The sequence below is a fragment of the Esox lucius genome, chromosome 25 (genome assembly GCF_011004845.1).
Source record: "Esox lucius isolate fEsoLuc1 chromosome 25, fEsoLuc1.pri, whole genome shotgun sequence".
Taxonomy (NCBI): Eukaryota; Metazoa; Chordata; class Actinopteri; order Esociformes; family Esocidae; genus Esox; species Esox lucius.
Window position 1 is genome coordinate 2,695,177 of NC_047593.1, and position 14,396 is coordinate 2,709,572.

Sequence of the window (14,396 nt, forward strand, 5' to 3'; positions counted from 1 at the left end):
CGTCATTTTTTCTGCCTCTTGCTGCTGAGGGATTAAACAAAGACTCCTTTTGGGTTCCACGCCATTCAAACTGCAGTGGAATGGTCCTGAAATCAGTGAGTGCCTGTGGCGCTCTCAGCTTCTTCCCACCTGCTTTATCAGGTGTGGTTGTACAGATCTGGAATAAATTAAGAGACCACTGCACCTTTTTCTTTCCTTTCCAAAAAAGTTGAATAGGAAGGTTTTGAGTGAGAAACTGATGGGTTAAAATTAAGAGACCACTGTTGATTAAACACTTCTGTTCCTCACTCAAAACTTTCCTTTTCAACTCTTTTGGAAAGGAAAGAAAAAGGTGCAGTGGTCTCCTAATTTCTTACAGAGCTGTATTTTTTGTCTCTAATGAGCATCTGTAATCTTCCCATGAGTACCACCATTTTTACTCTCTCTGGGAATGGATGTTAGATTCAAAACCAAAGGACTTTAGAACAACTTCTTTGCTGTTTTGAAGACCAAAACATCTACAGGTGACAACCTACTGTCTGATCTAAAAATCACATGGCGAAACCAATTTCAACATGCTGGTGCTGCTGCTAAAAGTTTAGCTTCCTCCACTGACTGCCCCACATTTGATGCGAACCAATGGTCCTGTGATGAAACCAACCACTGTATCTGACTGCATGAGAACAAAGTCTTACATTCTGCTCATCCAATATATGCAGACCAAAGACATTTTATTAAGAAAATACACCAAAAGTCCTTCAGTAAAAATCCCAGATCACTGCAAACATGCAGGCTGTCAAATCCAGGTCACATATTTGATATAAAGTAGTTATTGTCTCCCAAATAAAAACGTCCGTATCTCAGCCACATTGTTGTACAAAAACAGTTTTAGCCAAAGTCCATAGATTTCAGGAGTATAGGTTATGTAAGAAATTATGCACTCATCTTATTTACCTGTACATCTCTATATGGTTTGTAAAGTCTGCTTAATAAAAATGTCTGAACATCCTTCACTCTGTCACCTCTGGATTAAAAAATTCTGTGTTCTGGAATTTTTTTGAAACAGTTTAATTTATTTCATCGTTATGTACCGGGTAAATCAACTGAGAATAACGACCAAAGTCATGCATGTGGAAAAACAAAATCACAGAAATAATGTGTAAATACAATAAAACCTTTAAACATTGATACTGAGTAATATTTTAGTAGACAAGCCTATGAACTGCATCACCATAGTCTAAGTCAGCATTTTTATGAGTATACTTGTTGGCATGGGTGAAGCACTCCAGTCATACAATATGGTATTTCCATAGCATCTATATACTTATTCAGGTTGATGATGATTAAGGGGCAAACAGGTTTGCATTGAAAAGTATACATTTATGGTATTTAGAAGTAGACGGAGGTCTAAGAAAACATGTTTGGAGGTTATTAATGCTATGTATGGCAGTTGTATGATAGTCATTACAGTGTCAGAGGCCAATAATATATGGGATAGTGTTGTCGACATATATGTGGATTAGGAATTTACCAGCAGCAAGCAGAGTAGTATTCATATATATAGGGATAAGTTTGTCCAACAATCAAACCCATACATACAACTAGGGGTATAGACAGCATGCCCTGTGATATGACATTGTTTATAGTCACCACACAAAATACCGCCTGACTGCACTTCAGGGAGAATGCGTAGGACTCAAAATGGGATGTTAACTGTTGACAGATATGAAAAAATTTAGACAGGTGATAGGGGTTGAGATAATAGCCTCAAGAAAAAAAGTGGTTTATATCATCAACTGCAGAAGCCTACCCAACCTTAATCACCTATTGCTGAATGCAGAAACAGGAAGTGACAAGATTGGTCACTTCTGCGCCATGACTGGGAACATGCATGTGTCAAGCTTGTCTATGAAAACAATCACACCTGATAAGGCTGCAGGTCTGTAGCAGTTGGGGGCCCCAGCTCTCGTGCTATTAAATATCCGGCACCGCCTGTATTCACTGATTTACAATTGAAAGGTTGTGTTCTGTGGTTGTGCTCTGCAGTGTATTCGCTCTTGCAGTGAGGCCAACAGGGAGGACAATTGGGAATGTTGTCCCAGGCCCAGGCCTGGGGTGGGGTCTATTTGGCAGGCTGAAATATAATTACTTAATTGTTAGTCAATGTTAGTATTCAATAATATCAAGAAATGTACGCAGTTATTAAATAGAAGAATCGCATTGATGAAGTGATTCATGTTTTTCTCTTTGCTGTTTTTCTTCTACACAATGTTGTGATTCAACCTTTTTCAGAAAAAAATAGTTTGTTCTACCAACAGCAAATCTGAGTGATACCCTATCACCAACACAACTTTATTTAAAAACTGTTTAAAGTTAACATAAACTTATTTAGTTACAGTAGCTATCTGGTTAAACATTGCTACCATGAAATCTAAATCAGGAACACAGAAAAGCAAGGATAAAACTAAAGGAGAACATCACAAAAGTATTGGCCACATTTCTTATAATATATATTATCAGCTATTTCAAGTTAAGGGAGTACAAGCCCAAATATTAGAAAAAAATCTCCCTTGGCAGATTCTCATCAATTCGTTTGTCAAACCCAAATTCTGGAAAGGAGTCCATGCAGCAGAATTGTGCCCAGGGATCTAGAGCTCTGGAAAATTGAAGTTAAATTCTACTGAATGAGGTTCAGTTAGGTGGTCACCTGAACAAAATCTTATTTAACAAGGAAAAGTATGAAAACCACTGCTGTGGTCATCACTATCCTCTTGCAAAAGGACAAGCTGGATGGCAAAAACTGTGCTAATAGAACTTCAAAAGTAATTTTTATAAAACAATAAACCTTTGACCATGCCAAGAGTTGAAAAGGAAAGTAAATAAAGGTTTCAATTCTGGATTTACTGGCAGAGGGATACAATGAGCGTCAGGTTGCTTCCATCCTTAAAATTTCAAAGACGGTGGTTCATAAGAACAAGGTCACACATCAGACATTGGGGACAACAAATTTACAGACAGGCAGAGGGCTAAAATGACTGTCCACTGACTAGGATTACCGCCAAATAATTTGAATGTCACTCAACAACTGTAGGATGACATTTGCCTGAATACTGGTGGAATGCATGCCAAGACACATGAAAGCTGTGAATGAAAATCAGGGTTATTCTACCAAATATTGATTTCTGAACTCTTCCTAAGTCAAAATATTAGTATTGTGTTGTTTAAGAAATGAATATGAACTTATTTTCTTTTCTGTAATGAGTAGGGCAGGTTGTTTATCGTGTTGTCCTGCCCTCTTGTGGTCCTAGTGTGATGTTGTCTTGTCCATACCCTAGTTAATTAGGTTGATGTCTAACACCAGTGCTTCACTCCCAGCTGTCTTGTGTTAGTCTCGTTATCTGTGTATGTAGTTCGCTCCCTTTGTGTGTGTTGTGTGGGTCATTATTTCATGTTTGTTTGGTGAGTGGCAACTATTGTGTTAACTGTTTTATGTATAAGACACTGTGTCGCGCACTTTGATTTCAATCAGTTAATAGTTATAGTTTTCCGTTCGTTGGTTTGGTTTTGTTTCATTTTTCAATAAACCCACGAACCGGAGTCATGCCTGCGCCTGGTTCCTATCCTGCACTCCACAACCGTTGTAACATTTACATTATTTGAAGTCTAACACTGCATCTTTTTTGGTATTTTGACCAGCTGTAATGATCAAATGTTCTGCAAATAAATGCTCTAAATTACAATATTTCTATTAGGAATTTGGGAGAATTGTTGTCAGTAGTTCATAGAAAACAAACGTTTTCATTTTACCCAAACACATACCTACAAACAAAAAAACCAGAGAAACTGATACTTTTGCAGTGGTCAAAATTATTTCCAGAGCTGTATTAGTTATGTCAAATTCCTGTACACTCTGTTCAGTGCAAACCCAGACATGTGGGCTTTTATAACAGAGAAGACCGGCAGCTCTCTCCACCATCTGTCTGATACAAGATATAGCGCTCAAATCACTGTGCCCTGTGGCCACTTACTGAGCGTGATCGAGACCCAGGATCCTTTGCCACGGCAACCTTGTAACTGAAAGCAAGTCAGAGGCAAAGGGTTTAAACTATTTTAAATTATTCACGGCCGTGCTTCTTGCCTTCTGGGTGAAGGTTTTACAGTACATTGAAGAACAAAACTTGATCCTCCACACTAATATTAAAGTACTTGAGGGGAGATTGGGTTAATACATCACTCATGGGAGATTGTGTTGTCTGAGGCCACAGTTACAGTGAGGGAAAAGATTATTTGATCCCCTGTTGACTTTGTATGTTTGCCCACTGACAAACAAATGATCAGTCTATAATTTTAATGGTATGTTTATTTTAACAGCGAGAGACAGAATAACAACAAAAAAATCCAGAAAAACACGTCAAATATTTTATAAATTGATTTGCATTTTAATGAGTGAAATAAGCATTCGATCCTCTCAATCAGAAAGATTTCTGTCTCCCAGGTGTCTTTTGTACAAGTAACGAGCTGAGATTAGGAGCACACTCTTAAAGGAAGTGCTCCTAATCTCAGTTTATTACCTGCATAAAAGACATCTGTCCACAGAATAAATCAAATATTCAGATTCCAAACTCTCCACCATTGCCAAAACTAAAGAGCTGTCCAAGGATATCAGGGACAAGATTGTAGACCTACACAAGGCTGGAATGGGCTAACAAGACCATCGCCAAGCAGTTTGGTGAGAAGGTGACAACCGTTTGTGCGATTATTCGCAAATGGAAGACACAAAAGGACTATCATCTCCCTCGGTCTGGGGCTCCATACCAGAACTCACCTCGTGGAGTTGCAATGATCATGAGAACGGTGAGAAATCAGCCCAGAACTACACTGGAGGATCTTGTCAATGATCTCAAGGCAGCTGGGACCATAGTCACCAAGAAAACAATTGGTAACATACTACGCCATGAAGGACTGAAATCCTGCAGGGCCTGCAAGGTCCCCCTGCTCAAGAAAGCACATGTACAGGCCCGTCTGAAGTTTGCCAATGAACATCTGAATGATTCAGGCGAGAACTCAGTGAAAGTGTTGTGGTCAGATGAGACCAAAATCGAGCTCTTTGGCATCAACTCAACTCGCCGTGTGGAGGAGGAGGAATGCTGCCTATGACCCCAAGAACACCATCCCCACCGTCAAACATGGAGGTGGAAACATTATGCTTTGGGGGTGTTTTTCTGCTAAGGGGACAGGACAACTTCACCGCATCAAATTGACAATGTACCATCAAATCTTGGGTGAGAACCTCCTTCCCTCAGCCAGGGCATTGAAAATGGGTTGTGGATGGGTATTCCAGCATGACAATGACCCAAAACACACAGCCAAGGCAACAAAGGAGTGGCTCAAGAAGAAGCCCATTAAGGTCCTGGAGAGCCTAGCCGGTCTCCAGACCTTAATCCCATAGAAAATCTGTGGAGGGAACTGAAGGTTCGAGTTGCCAAATGTCAGCCTCGAAACCTTAATGACTTGGAGAAGATCTGCAAAGAGGAGTGGGACAAAATCCATCCTGAGATGACATCTGTGATTGCTGACAAGGGTTTTGCCACCAAGTACTAAGTCATGTTTTGCAGAGGGGTTGAATACTTATTTCACTCATTAAAATGCACATTAATTAATACAAATGTTGACATGCTTTTTCCTGGATTTTTTTGATGTTATTCTGTCTCTCACTGTTCAAATAAACCTACCATTAAAATTATGGACTGATAATTTCTGTCAGTGGGCAAATGTACAAAATCAGCAGGGGATCAAATACTTTGTTCCCTCACTGTATAGATGGGAGTAGAACCATTGTTTCTTTCTGGGTTAAGACAACAGAGGAAAAATAAAAATATTGGCAAAACATATTGGGATAATTTTTTTTTACATTGTTTTTCAATGAAACAGCAGTAAAAGATAACCAGAAGGGAGGAGATTCTTTTTATTGTAAAATATTTTATGTGGCCATCAAAAACATATGTTTGCCAATTGAACACAGGACGTGTGTATTGCCCTGCACATTTTCTGTACACTGCCAGTAACCATGGCAGGAGGTGAAAGTGAAAAATATGTGACATATGAAATGACCTGTGTTGAATACAAAGTGATATGGATGTGGCCTAGCTATGAACTGAAATATTAAACATAAAACATTTAAGTCCTGTTTTTTGACCCGTGATTAATAATCATAATTATAAATTTTTTGACCCGTGGTTTAGGTCCAATAATCTTCAATTCTGTCCCGGGCTCTGGGATTCCTGTTGGCGTCCCTGACTCTTGCAGGTTCTCCACTCCATTTTGCCCCGCACTGCAGTGTAAGCTGCCTCTGGGAAGCAGCCTGCAGATACTGTAGTTCTGCAGCCATCTCCTCCCTCTTGATTTTAGTGATAGCTTTTTTAGTGGAATGTTTTTTTCCCCTAGTCCATCCTACAGATTGTCTGGGTAGGCTCTTACTATTTTCTCCCCGAATTGCCAGTGGACATATCTAGTGGTACTGGTTTTGCCTCCTTTCCCTACAAGTATTTGCTAGCTTTCTTGGGGGCCTGTTACCAGCTGCTGAGACACACATTAAGTGTCTCAGGTTTGTTTCGTGGCAGTGTTGGCAACTTCCTGGTCCTCTCTTTCATCTCTCCCTGTCCTCATGCTCCTTTTCCAAGGTAGCCGGGAAAGCTCTGCTCAATTGGAACTTAGTGGCGGAGTCATGCCACCAGGTGGCAGTGCACACTGCTTTACACTGCTCCAAATACTTGTTTCCTAGTCCTAGTTATCTTTACACCGCTTACGAAGGTGTCCAGCATGGGACATTGTTCTACTCTTCCCTACTTTTAAGGAAACCCCACCACTAGACATTAGGAAATATCGCGACACACACACACACACACACACACACACCTCACCATTGTTACACCCTACCCCGCCCACCCCCGCTGTGAGGTATTAACATGTTAACAGAGTACAGATCATGACTGGCCATGATTCCAGCCCTTCACATTTAACAAGTGTCCACCAGTAAAGATATTAGGATAGTTTTGGGACTTTCACCCCCCCCCCCCCCCCCATTACCCCCCCTTCTTTTTCACCCCCCCCCCCATTACCCCCCCCTTCTTTTTCACCCCCCCCCCATTATCCCCCCTTCTTTTTCCTACCACCCATGTTTAATCAGCCACAGCATATACCAGTAAAATGCTTTTATTTTTAACGTGCAATAAAAACAGCATTTTTACAATGAATGTGTAAAAATAAACAGATGTACAACAGTTAGTGTAAAAAGCAAAACACAGAACATTCCCTAAAGCAGAGGTCTCCAACCGGTTCCACAGAGGGCCATTTGTCTGCAGGGTTTTGGGTTTTCCTTTAAATTAGTTCCCAGTTCAGACCTAAACAACCAGGTGGGGGTAGAAACGAACCAATTAGTGACCTAATTAGTCAGTTAAGTACAAGGTGAGAGAGAAAACCTGCAGACACTCGGCCCTCCGTGGAACCGGTTTGAGACATCTGCCCTAAAGTATACAAAGTATTTAACAGTGTAACAAGGTAACAAGCACATATCTAATATTAATTCAAATCAAATAAATATTGGGACACATTACTGAACACAGCAATGTAATTGAAGACATTGCAAACAGTTAAGTTTAAAGTGAAAATGCTTGCTTGCTTGTTCCCAGCTGGCATGTCTTAAGATCAATATTAGGTCAAACATTGCAAAAAAGAAACAGCTTTCTTTTGACACTTGTCAATCAATGGTTTACAAAATGAAAGCTATACAAATGCTTGGAATTGCCCAAAAACTGAAGATTTAATTGAAAGGTGTACACTACAACAGGCTCTAAAAAGTGGTGGAAGGCCCAGTCAATCTGCAAACCACAGGCTAAATACATCAGAGTCTCTGGTTGGAGAAATAGACCCCTACATGTCCTCAGCTGGCATTGAATTCTACCCGCTCAACACTGACCGTCTTTGAAAACTCTAACGTCTACACATTTGTATGCAATATTTATATTTTGGGGCAATGTCAAGCATTGTATAGTCTTAATTTCTCAAAACAACTGATGAGATTCTAGAGAAATATGTTTATTTTTAGCCATTTTTACCTAATATCGAGATTAAGACATGCCAATTTATTGTATGCTGTGGCAACTCAAAAACAACACAAAGATAATGTTAAGTTTCTTTTAACAAACCAAATAGCTGTGTTTGATATAATGAAGCGATTTCCTAAAATGTATATTTCAAATAGTGATGGTGCTGTTTTTTACATCAGTAATGTCTGGACTATACTTTGTTCAGTTGAATGCCACTTTGGTGAATAAAAGTACCAATTTCCTTCCGAAATAGCAATATCTGTACATTATTCCAAACCTTTGGCTGCCAGTGTACTTTTGAGAACTTTCAATTCTTGTATTGCTGTGTGCGAACCTACCAGCAAGGATTTTCACTTTAAACTTAACCATTTGCACTTTTAATTACATTGCTGTTTTTAGTCATGTGTCCAAATATTTACTTAATATACGTAACATACATCAAAATGTGCTGATTATACTTTGTGATCAGTTGAATGCCACTTTGGTGAATAAAAGTACCAATTTCCTTTTGAAACAGCAAAAACTGTACATTATTCCAAACTTTGGCCGCCAAAGTATTCAAAACTATTTAACAGGGTAGCAAGAAAATTTTAACTATATTAATACAAATCAAATTAACGTTAGGACACATACTAAAAACAGTAAAATTCTTACTTGCAGGTTCCCACACGGCAAAGTAACAATAGAAAATAAATAGTCAAAGTGAATAAAACCTGTATGCAATACTAACCTCACAGCAATGCAACAATAGAAAGGCTAAAAACAAATAACAAAACATTTTAAGTAATGGACTACAAAATAACTACACCATAATAAAGATTTTTTTGGTTTATGTCCCTGTAGGTCTGCAGAGTGCAAAGTTAAATTGTATAATTACGGGAAATCCCACAATAATATATTTTTCCTATTTATACTATTTTCCTTTCATATATCAGTGTTTCCTCTCATATACCAGCAGTGGTTTTTATACCTTGTTAATTTAGATTTGGTTCAGGTATTCACCTAAGCAGTACCTCATTAAATAAAATGAGGTGTGCATGTGTTGGAATTTAACAGACACACATGCCATACATGTAGAGATGCTGTATAAAATGTATATGGTCTCTTAATTTTTTAGATTGGATTGAGATTTTGGGAATTTGGAAGCCAAGTCAACATCTTGAACTTGTTGTTGTGTTCCTCAAACCATTATTGCTTTGTGGCAGGGCACAATATTCTCCTGCAAGAGGCCAGTGCCATCAGAGAATACCGTTGCCATGTAACATGCACATGAATGGCAGGACCCAAAATTTCCCAGCAGAACATTGCCCAAAGCATCACACTGCCTATGCCGGCTTGCCTACTGTAACAGTAATAAAAAAATGTTTACAGGTGTGGGAATTGAACCAGGGTCAAAACACTGAGATTACACATCAATGTCAAGAGTATTTCCACAATATTGATGTCATTAACAATTTCAACATTGTCTGCAAATGTTAACTTTCACCCTTACCTTTAGATTTTTGCCAAAATACAATGTGAGCAACAAAATGTTTATTATTAATGAAACTGAAGTATACTCTTGTGAAATCCAAACAATGCCTGCTGCCCTATGCCCTTTTGTGAGTGCCCTCTAGTAATTTGTAGTCAATATAGCTCTGATGGGGCATATCCATTGGAAATAAATGGGTAGCGGCAGATCCACAGCGCTTGGCGGCTGCAGGTATATAATGGGTTTAGGCATCAAAACTGTGCTTTCGAGATCACAAATCATTTTTTGACGGCACACTGGCGAAATACGCTTTTACAAAGAGATGACTAAAAAGCTTGGTAGTGCGCTGTACTAGAGCTAACTAGACATGTGGAAACAGTAATGATAAAAGGATAGGCTATCTTAAAAAATAAAACAAAAGAAGAAAACAAAACAGAACAGGCTACATTCAAGAACAAATGCAAAACCAAAACAGAACCTCACACCAGCCCACCCTGTTACTCCTCCACGACTGTCTAAAATAAAATATTTCAATAAAGATCACATATTTGATTAGGACATGGCCAACAATGATCCTCCGCCATAGACCCTTCTGCTCCCTCTATTTTCTCAGCTGTCTTCGAACAGTTTGAGCCTGTATCACTTTCATTATTTACAAAGGTAGCCCGTTCCATGCGCCCCACAAACTGTCCCCTAGATACCATTCCCTCTCGTCTTTTAAAATATGTTTTTGTTGGGCCCAGTATTCTAATTCTGATTAATACTTGCCTTATTTCTGGGTGTGTTCCAGCTGCTTTTAAACATGCTGTAGTACAGCCTCTTAACAAAGAAATTAACCTGGATCCTAATGTTCTTTCATATTTTAGGCCCATCTCTAAGCTACCTTTTCTTTCTAAAGTACTAGAGAGAGTAGTGTTTAACCAATTGACAATGTTTTTAGAAAATCATGATATCCAGGAAAAGTTTCAGTCTGGCTTCAAGCCAAGTCATAGTACTGAAATGGCACTCTTAAGAGTTTTTAATGATCTCCTTGAAACTGTTGACTCAGGGAGCCCCGCTATTCTGGTGCTTCTGGACCTGTCTGCAGCCTTTGACACGGTGGATCATAGGATTCTCTTGAAACGCCTTGAACAGTCCATTGGCATCAAAGGAACTGTCCTGAAATGGTTTCAGTCATACCTGACAGATAGGAGTTTTTCGGTCCACCTAGCCGAACTTTCATCAACCACAGCACCTCTCACTTGTGGGGTCCCCCAAAGCTCCATTTTAGGACCCATCCTTTTTTCACTATATATGTTGCCCTTGGGGTCCATTTTTAAAAAACACAATATCTCCTTTCATTGCTTTGCCGACGATGTAAAAATGTACATGCCGATAAAAACAACATCCTCTGTACATTCTGTCTTAGACTGTTAAAGGACATCAAAATCTGGTTGGCGCCAAACTTTCTCACTTTAAATGAAAGTAAGACAGAGATTCTTATGTGTGCACAGGGTAACTTTCTGGGTGATGCTCTTGGTACCCTAAGCCCTCTAGTCTCTTATAGTAGACCGATTGTTAAGAATCTTGGTTTTATCTTTGATAGCTCCTTCAAATTCAATAGACTAGTAGTGAAATCTAGCTTCTTTCAGCCAAGACTTTTGGCAAAGGTTAAGGTCTATCTTCCTCCGAGGGATTTTGAGAAAATTATCCATGCATTTATTACGTCTCGACTGGATTACTGTAATTTCTTGTACCTGGGCGTAGATCAGAAAACCCTAAATCGGCTCCAGTTAGTACAAAATGCCATTGCTCGACTTTTAACTGGTTTAAGAAAACGGGAGCACATAACACCAATTTGGGCCTCCCTCCATTGGCTTCCTGTTTGTGGGTCTTGTTATGTGAATCTACGTCATTTTTACCTGTACATTAAATATATTTTGTATACTTTGATATTTTGTCCTGTACAGCACTTTGGTCAATTACAGTTGTTTTAAATGTGCTTTATAAATAAAGTTGACATTGATATTGACCTAACAAAGATGCTTCACAAAAAATCTAAAGCCAAAAAACAGCTTCCTCTTTTTCATATTTACAAATATTTAGCCCATTTATGAGTGTCTGCCCAAAAGTGTATATCATGTCATAATCTTTGCCAGTCAGCCTAAAATACAGGGGCTGCATATTGGAAGGCAAGCACCATTTATTTCAAACACTAATGAAATGACAGTTGGCTAATACACAATCGACCTTTCAGATGCTGGAATTATTAGTTTGACATGTGAAGAAAACATCATGACTTATATTCATGCCAAAAAAAGTCAATATTTGTTACAGCTGAATTTCTCTTTGTCTTACCCATCCAAGCTATTTTACAATTCACTGCCAGAAACCTAAGTTATAAATACAAATATATTACAAATTACTCTACACATCAGGCACATGCACAGGTAAGGCCCAACCTGTACATGCGCCTTTGCTATCTAGTGCCCTATACAGGTGACATGTGCCCGTCTGCCTTTGTGACATGCGTCAACTTTTTTATGTCTACAAACCACTCAATGGTTCAGGGCCAAGTTAGATCTCAGCAGTTGGTGTGTGTCCCTTGGGTTGATGCTTGGCAATGTGGGTGGACTGATTTCCTGCCTGTTGGGCCCTGTCCATGGCCTCCCCCGGGTAGGGCCACAGTGTCGCCGGACCCCCACTATCTCAGTCCCAAGATCTTACGCTGCTATATTATTGTGCTGGGGGATTGGGTCAGTTCTCCTTCCCCCCTAAGTTCTCCTTCTCCACTATAAATCGTTGTTGATATGAGGAATGCATTTTCTGAATTTTCCCAGTCTCCTCCCGTTTTAAACTTTAGGAGGATATGAGGTCCTGGTCCACACCTGCGGAGTACCTGGTTTGGGGGGCCCGATGCTGTCCCTGACCAAAGTCTTCCTGGTTGTGTTGCAGATCAAGACAATACCTGATGATTTCAGCTGCCACTGTGCTGACACCTCCCCCTCCCCTTTGTTGTCCCTGTCCTTGTCCATCTGGTCATGCTTCTGACCTGGTCTATATTTAAAAAGACTCTAGATTTAGCCCACATAAACGTATTAATTATTCCAATTGGACTCTTAATATTTCACCCGGCACAGCCAGAATAGGACTGGTCACCCCTCTGAGCATGGGTCCTCTCTAGGTTTCTTCCTAAATTTCGGCCTTCTAAGAGAGTTTTTCCTAGCCACTGAAACCCCTAGCCACTTGGGGTTTAAGGCCGGGTGTTTTTGTAAAAGCACTTTGTGACAACTGCTGTTGTAAAAAGGGCTTTATAAATACATTTGATTGATTGACTTACTCTCTCAGTATGAAAACTCTAGACACCTCAAGTCATCGGGGTTCGGTCTGCTAACAGTTCCCAGACTAAGGAAAAAGGCTGGTGAGGCAGCGTTTAGTCATTATGCTGTGCAGAGTTGGAACAAACTGCCAGAAAATCTTAGACTTGATCCACTGTTGACCACTTTAAAATTTTGGCTAAAAAATTGTATTTTTCTGCCTTTAATTAATATTTCAATAATCTTTCAGTTTTTTTGCTGATGTTTTTTTTTGGTATGTTTTGTTTTTCTTTAAAGTGTGCAGTTTTCTTTTTATATCTTGTCTTTCATTCTAAATGTATGTCTAGTTGCCAGATTATTGTTTTTTCTTTTAGACAAACTTAACACATTATTTTATTCATTCCCTCATTTTTTAAAATTGATTTCCTATCAACTGTTTAGTAGACATTTGAGAAGTAATGGCATGAAATTGAATTTACGCCTGTACATTTTAAAGTAAATTATATTTCTTTGACATTTACAGCTCCGGAAAAAATTAAGAGACCACTGCACCTTTTTCTTTCCTTTCCAAAAAAGTTGAAAAGGAAAGTTTTGAGTGAGGAACAGAAGCGTTCAATTTGCAGTGGTCTCTTTATTTTAACCATTCTGTTCCTCACTCAAAACCTTCCTTTTCTGCTTTTTTGAACTAAAATCAAGTGGAATCATCAACTAATTATGGGTATTGAGGCTGTAATGTGGCTTTAAGTGTGACAGCACCAACTTCTCCATAGAGATGTAATATACCTTTCAATTTTTCCAAAATGCCACAGTAAAGTTGCTCTTTATGGATACATAGAGGAGACCTACTTTAACTCAAATCAAGTGGAATGGTTAACTAATTGTGGGAATTGATGCTATAATGTAGCTTCAAGTGTGACAGCATCCAAGTCTCCATAGAAATGCACTACACATTTCAATGCAAATTTCTCAGAAATGCTATAGTAGAAATTGTCTTTATGTGTTATACATGTAGAGGGGACGTACCTTAACTCAAATCAAGTGGAATCATTAACAATTATGGGAATTTAGGCTGTATCCGATATATAAAAACTAAAACAAGTTCTTACTACATCGTATCCTCAGAAATGTTTATTCCATTAATGTATCTTGAAATATAAAAAATGTAACCAATAGAGCAAGACACGCATATGTCTAGCGACGCAGACCGCTTTTCAGAGCGCTTTCGGGAATAATATGGTATAGCCGCGCAGAAATTGTTCAGAGCAGTGAGTTTGACCGAGTGTTTTCAACAGTTGGCTAGGTTGACCGCAGTGATTTACTCAAATATACAGTGCCTTCCCACGCGATCAACCTGCCTTAAAAAATCTAATGAAACGCAGCCTAACGTGGTCATCGATTGCTGCCTTGAAGTACACAATCAAACAAATGTTTTTTGCTAGGAAGATCAGTGAAATGTATGCTAAACTACGGAGCCACGGAGGTGACATGGAGACCTCTCGCAAGAAAGTCGCAGCAATGAGACTCGAAAGAGTGGAGTACGCGAAG